This window comes from Telopea speciosissima, chromosome 10 (genome assembly GCF_018873765.1).
Source record: "Telopea speciosissima isolate NSW1024214 ecotype Mountain lineage chromosome 10, Tspe_v1, whole genome shotgun sequence".
Taxonomy (NCBI): domain Eukaryota; kingdom Viridiplantae; phylum Streptophyta; class Magnoliopsida; order Proteales; family Proteaceae; genus Telopea; species Telopea speciosissima.
Genome location: NC_057925.1, coordinates 50,190,895 through 50,198,823, shown reverse-complemented (window position 1 = coordinate 50,198,823; position 7,929 = coordinate 50,190,895).

Below are 7,929 nucleotides of genomic sequence, written 5' to 3'. Positions count from 1 at the left end.
GACTTAAATGGTGGACCCTGATAGACTATATCCATCCTCATCTAGAACCGTGGAGGTACATGGGAAGGAATAACCTATCTCTTGCACTACATTGACGACCTTGTCTTCTTCAATTGTCTCTTTTGTTTTTTTTTTATATTATCTTATGGAGATGAGGAGATCCAATCATATCCTCTCTTCCTCACTTTTTCTTCTTTTTTCTGAATTTTTATTCGCTGCTGTGCACAACAGTGGCCATGGGTGTACAGTAAATCTCACTATGCACACATGGTCGCTGCTGCATCACACGATAGCACAGCACCACTGTAGTGCACAGCAGCAGATAAAGGTCCCTCTTTTCTTCCCTAAGACAAGGATCGATGATGGCAATCTAAATGATTTCTAAGACGATAAATCCCACCACTGATGTCTCATCATTCATATTTACTCAAAACAAACAATTAAGCTCTCAAAACCATGCTTGATTGTATTTGTGAAAAGGAAAGTTTCTTTATTTCCAAGCTATCCCTTTCTTTCCTTTTCCATCTCTTCTTTTCTTCTTTTCTTCTTTTCTTCTTTTCAGTTTTGGGGTTTCTTCCCCTTCTTTTAAATTTCCCACCACTCTCAAGGGTTCTCTTCTTTCTCTACTTTATTCTCTCTCAACTTTTAGGTTTTGTCCTTTTCATTAATGAGCTACCCACAGTTTTGTGCAAGAAAGAGAAAAAGAGAAAATCAGAAATCAAGGAATATTCATAAAACCTTTAAGGTTCAAACTTCAAGGAGGATATTCTTGGGGCTTTATGGGTACATTAGGCTTATGAGCAATTTGGCTCTCCTCCAGCCGTGGCATGACTGGAGGGTCCAGTCCAGCAAAACAAGGGGGGAGGGGGAGGCACTTAGATCCTTGTTTTACTGGGTTGGACCCTCCAGCTCTCACCACGGTTGGAGAAGAGTTATATCTATTTATGATTCGGCTTAAATATTCTCAGTTAGTTTTAAAAAAACTAATCTTGGGGTACCAACCCCCGCCACGGTTGGAGAAGAGTTACATCCATTTATGATTCGTCTTAAATACTCTCATTTAGTTTTCAAAAAAACCAATCTTGGGGTACAAGCTGCTAGCATCGTCACCACATAGTTGTATTTCCTTTCCCTTCCATTGAGGTGTAAACAAAATAAATGTATGAGGGTTATGAGCAAAACGGCATAGGGAGCATACCAATGAGGTATGACAAAATGGTATCATAGTTAGGAGGCCAATGAAGTCATCATTATTTATAAGGATGAGAATGAGAAAGATAAATACATGTGTTAGCTTACCCTGACCCAACTGCTCAAAGAACCTTTTTTTTTGAGAAATAAATTAAGGCCTTCTGTCTTTTTATAAATTTATGTATAACTTTAAGGGCCGTTTGATAACATTTTCTAACATAATTTTGGAAAAATATTTTATTTATTTATTTTTTGTGTGTGGAAATAGGAAAGATAAATTTTGGGGGAAATAAAGGGGGAAAAAAAAATTTTAATACGGTTTTCCAGTTTTGGCATTATGTCTTAAGCAGCAGGTGCTCGAATATAGGGTAAAATCAATTTTCAACATTTTAATATATAAAACCTTAACAAAGGAAATTAAATGAAAGAAAAAGATTTATGATGACATCTATTTAATTTCAATTAGACCCTTCAACATCAACTTTAGTAGATAGTGGTTTTAGAAGGATCGTTATCCTCTGCTGTCCCCTCACATGGGGTGAAATGATGACTTAACCTTCTTGTTCGAACACACTGCCTGAAGGAGGTTAAGTCGTCATTTCGCGTCCCATGTGAAGGGATAACACTGTGTTGTTCGGACAACGAACAACAGAGGATAAAAATTGGGGAAGCGGGAAGGGGGATTCCAGGTTACTTCTTTCCTCACTCCCTTGTTATCTTCAGTTATGAGTTCTCAGTGAGTCTTATTAGTTTTGATTTTTCTGTGGTGATATTGGAGTGAAGAAGAAGGTGGGATTTGAATTATTTATATGAAGAACTTGTATGTCCTCTATCTTTAACCTGCTTTGGACGTGAGAATTGACCACCGCCCTTAAAAGCACATGAATATTCGCTCCCATGATCTCACCTTTTGCGAATATATAGGGTGGTTGGTGCCCCTTTTCAGTTTTTTGGTACAAAGTTGGTGCCCTTTATTATAATGAATAATAATCTTCACAAATTATTTCTTAAATCATACACCAAACGGTCATCCATTTTGTGTCTTTATTTTAATTTAAAAAAATAGTAATTTTATAATTCGTTAAAAATATTCTGAATTTTAGAGAAGAGCCATCATTTTTGGATTCAGATCCTTTATAACCGAGCTATCGGCAGGACTCTACTGTCAAGACACAATAAGGCGGGGAATGACTGCCTTACCTCTGTCTGAGCACCTTGCCCGAATGGGGGTAAGGCATCATTTACCGCCTTGTTGTGTCTTGGCAGTAGGGTGCTGCCGGGCAGCTCAGCAGTAGAGGATCCAAATTGATCATATTTTGTTATAAAATTCTCAAAACTGAAGTAGACACATTTCATTTATAAATGGACCGGATCCCCTACCCAAAGCAACTCCAACTAATTAATTTTTGCCTCCTTCCTAGTCATCCATGGTTCTAAGTATTAGTACGAATCACCTGTATTGGGCGATCCATACTGGTTTTACACTTTGCCGATCCCAATACTATGCCGATATCGTATGGTGACACGGTATGGTCAAGGGGTAAAATGGTCATACAAACCTATGTTTAAAGGAGCATCAAGGGTAAATTTGTCCGATTACGGCCAATCCTTGTCGATACTGATCCGATACCATATCAATTTCCGAGTTAACCGATAGCATGCACTAGAACCATGAAGTCATCAATGTAATTTAATTAATTAATTAACCTATTTACTAATTTATAGAAACTTAAAAGCCCTCTCCAATAAGGTGATCGTCCAATCGGCTGGGCTGGCTGGCACACATCTTTATGCGCAACTAGTCAGCATGCTTAGCTAGCGTAGGCTGCCTAGCAATCTCCTCATTGGAGAGGATGCCGATCCGAAATCTAGGGATAGGGAGGAAGAACAAAAAATGCTAGTTTAAAGTTTAAACTTTAAAACGACCATAATTAACAATGTAAATCAAGGGATTAAATTAATAGGTGCATAATTAAACATTATGGAAGGTGGTGTGGTCCTAAATATAGGTGGCCTAAGTACTAAGATAGATGAAACCTTTCATTAGATTGAGCTTCATTTACAAGTTACAACCCCCCTCCCCCGCCCCCCAAAGAATCTATTTAAGTCACTTAAGTATGCTACAAAGATATCTAAACAAAAAAAAAAAAGACTAAACTTCCCTCCACCACTTGGTGAATGGATTTCCAGTTTTCCACCAACCTAAGATTGTTAAACCCCTCCTAAGTTTTAGTATTTTTACCAAAATACCCCCATACCTCCTGCGCTTGGTGATCATGAATTTAAGATTATTAAAATGGGATGGTGAGCTAGCTTAATGGGCAAAAGCAAGACAAATGTGTATGTGAGAAAATTAGGAATGACGTCGTCCATACATATGCAAAGGTGATAGAATGGAAAAAAAAAAGGGGGTTTTTACAATTACCACCCCCAAAATCTTTCATATCTACCATTACCCCCCTCCCCAAAAACTTTCAAATAACCGTTACCCTCCCCTGTTGCATACTAATGACAAAATGACCCCACCGTTACAGACCCATAACGGAAGGGGTTAGTAGTGATATTTTACTGTTGTCACATTATATATGACCAAAATACCCTTCATCCAAACCCTTCCTCTTCACTTCATCACTTGCAGCAAATCGGAGGAACAAGAACATCGTCGGCTTCCTTCTCCGGTGAACACCTCTTCATCACTTCCTCTTCACTTTCAAGTTGCTTGAAAGGTGAGATGCCCGTTGGGTATATTCAGATTCCTGTGGGAGTCACATGCCCTCTGTTGCTTGACGGAACGGAGTTTACGGTGGATGAAGCAAAGTTGCAAAACTGTTCCTCCGGTGTTTCATTCTTTCCTGACTTCCTGTGAAGAAGGGAAAGCTCTCTCTCTTTTGCTACGGGTTGGTTACTTGCCACAGAAGGTTCTCTTGTGATTAATTATTAAAAAAAAAAAAAAAAAAATCTCAGAAGGGAAATAGGGCAAAAAAATTCACTTAAAACTAGGGTTTTTTATGTTGGTTTCTGGGTATTTTCGTTGATCTAACTTCACACGTAATCGATTCAAGTAATTCAACTGTCGTAGACTTCGTTGATTATCTTTGCCGGCCATTACAGTTTTGTTTAATTGGAATTTTTTTTTATTAGAATTGAATTTTTGGTTTACAGATTGGTTGGAGTGACCGTTCGAGGAGATATCTTCGCTGTGTTCGCCTTTGTTTACGTGATTTTGTTTCTAGGTTTTACAACCCCCAAAAAGATTCTGATTATATCTTTCTCTTGTGGGTTTGGGAAAAGGAACTGGTCTATATGCGGTGCAAGTAAGGGAAAGACAAAAAGATAGGGAAAGGAAAAGACAGAAAGTAGAATTAGGGTTTTGTTGATTATATGTTTGGTGGGTTTTGATGAAATTAGGTTTTAATGAACTCTGTTGTCATAGGTTTGTGATAATTATGGTTATTCTCTCGTTTTGGTGGAACTTCAGGATTTTGGTTTCTTTTTGGAGTTGGGACGAAGCCGAATTACCTTGATTTTGATTTTAAGAGAATTTGGTGGGGGAATTCGTTTTGGGTGCAGAGCTAAACGAGCAAGTTTGTAAATTTTTTGAATTTCGGTTGTTTTTGTGAATTGGGTCTTTCCTCTTTTGTGGTGGAGATTTTCCAATTTGGGGTTAGAATGAGTTTACAATTTGGTGGGGGAATTCGTTTTGGGTGCAGCAGTGCCTATGGGCTGCTTCTCAGAGAACTTGTTAGCTCCAAGCTTAACATCTTCTTCCTTGCCCTCTATTTCTTATCTCTTGCTCTAGATCTTCTTTTCCTCTTAAGCTCTGAACACAACAACAAAAGGCACTGAAGCAGTAGACTGTAGAAGTTTAGGACCTCAAGTGGAGAAAACAAGGTTTGGGGTTGCAGAGGAGGAAGAAGAAGGAGACGAAGAAGGAGAAGGAGGAGGAGGAGGAGGAGGAGGGGACGGTGATGGGGTGGGGTTTTTTTTACAATTACCACCCCAAAAGGGCAGTTTGGTCCTAGAAAATCCGTGACAACGACACACTCTCACGACTAACCGTCTCCGTTACGGGAATGTAACGGTGGGGGCCAGTTAGTTATTAGTATGCAACAAGGGAGGGTAGTAGTTGTTTGAAAGTTTTTAGGGGGGTAATAGTAGATATCAAAGTTTTTGGGGTGGTAATTGTAAAAAACCCAAAAAAATTTATTGTGTAATTTATTTAAATCTCTTATCATATTTAGAATTTTTTCGGTAAGAACTCTTATTAGATTTATTATAAAAACCTTTCTTATTGAGGAGCAAAAAAAAACTATTTTTTTTTATTTAATGAAGGTAAATCTTGTTATTTCTATGTATACGGGAAAACAATGACATAATAATAAGTTGGGAGAGGGATGGGTATACTAGCAGTGTACCGTATGATAGCATCGTATTTGTCTATCTCTCTCTTCCCTCTTTTGAACTGACTCCCTTACCCCTCAAAGGGAGGAAGAGAGAGAGACATATATACATTTAAACAATCCTAAAAAATTAGTTTTGAAAACTCTTCCTTACCCTTTAGTTAAAAAATTTTAGAAATAAAACAAGGGTCGATCAAAAGAAGAATACCTATAGATAAATTTAAAATCCTAAAATAAATATACATTTCTATGTAAAATTTATTTTACTTTTCAAATCAAAGGAATTTGATTCTAAAGTAAAGTGAAATATGATAACTGCTTAAGTATGTGTCGAAATTCATTGCATCATCATGTAAGGTAATGATAGAAACAAATTCCATTTCAATATGAAAATAGTTTTTCTTGACCATGCGGTCAAGGTACCTTACAACTATCAATGGCCATAAATATCTGTCCCTACTTATGAATGATAAAAAAAATACCTCTCACTGTCACACGATATCCTATAAACACTGTCTAAATCCCTCGATCAAGAAATTTTCCATTGATCGTAACTGAAGGAAACTCGATCCTTTTAACATTGATTTGGTTACCCTTCCTTTTCTTTCTTTCTCTTTCCCTTTATTTCTCTTGCAACCAAAGGAAGCAACACCCATGAGATTAATTTAAGTGGTGTGTAGTTAGTAGTGCGTGGAGTTGTAACCAACATGGATCATTTAAGTCCTTGAATTAGTTTTCTTCCACTCTTTCTTTCTTTCTTTCTTTACAGTAATCACTATTACTAGTAGTAGCTATCAATTAAAGTGACATGAGTCTCTCCACCGTCCATGCAATGTGGATAGGCTTTCTTCCCCAATCTTTTTTATAAAACTAAAGACTATATATATATATATATTTTCAAGTTTTTGTAGGTACACTGTCCATGTCAATCTTTATTCATGCGCCAAATTTTAGTTGAGCTCGCTAGCTGTGGACTTTTAGAGGCCATTTCACTATGTGAGTGGACGGATAAAAATCCTCTGCAGTATCGTCGGGTGTGCGGTGCACATTTTGTAGTACAGTAGAGGCCATGTGTGCCATGTGTATCACGTGGCCTCTACTGTGCCGTAGGATATGCACTGCACACCTGACGGTACTGCAGAGGATCCTGATCCCCACTTCATTTTGGTGGAATCTGACTGCAACCAACTTATCTCTTCCGTCCAAGTTGTAAAGACATCAGTGCCTTTGAAGGCCCAACCAATCATCTATCATCTTAATTTATTAGATGTTGTTTCACCTATATTCTTAGGGAATCCAACAATCTTATAGATCTTTTAGTTAGGAAGGCTTTGTCTATTGGGTCTATGACAGTTTGATTAAATTCTACTTCGTGGTTGATGGAGTTTTGTAATTCAACATCCACGCATTTTACACGTCCTTATGAATAGACTCTTACTTAGCCCATCCCCCCAAAAAAAAATATTTAGTTGAGCTTCATTTAGGATTTGTTGATAGAGATATAGGAAATTGATTGTTGTCTGGACCTCTAGCGTCTACAATAGCATGCGACTTGGTGAGAACGCATGCAATGGAAGGGCAAGAAAGCAATGAACATCGCATCAAAATAACTTTATCACGTGGTTAAGGAAAACTCAAATGAAGATAAAGTTTGTCTTGATCAATTGGTCAAGGAAAACTTTGTCCATGCAAATTTGATAAGGGTCAAATTGGAAAAATGTGAAGTTTTCTCTCTTGAAATTTTTATTTTATACAATATAAGTTAGATAGAGATTTTGTACATAACCATGCACATCATGCACCAAACATTGGATAGGTGAAGGTTTATCTACCAAACACGGTCGTAATTTAAAATTTTTTGTTTCTTAACAATGTTTTTCTTTCGATCGAAAAGGGTATATTTTGGAACCTGAAATGGTCGGGTGTCACAATGACGTGTAGCAGATTCTTACACTAAGCAAGCAAAGAACAGTAAAAAACATCACTCATTAGTACCAAAACTTTGGGCTATGTTTGGATGCTAAAAAAAAAAATGAAAAAACATAATAAAATAAAAATTATATGATGATACAAAGATTGATTTATGTTTCTATTTCTTTCTTCAAATTCAAAAATTTTAGAACTCTTATTTTTCTTAGCATCCAAACGTAACCGAAAACTGTTTCAGACCGGATTTCGTGATGAATCTGGCAGAAGTTACACTGCCGACAATCAGTTTCCCACGAGAAGCAATTATCCTTTCCAACCCCTCGTGGAAAAGATGATTAAACTTTACAAATTCAAAATCATGGTCTTTCTTTTTGGTTTACTCTTTCTCGCAATTGTTAAGTAAAGGGTT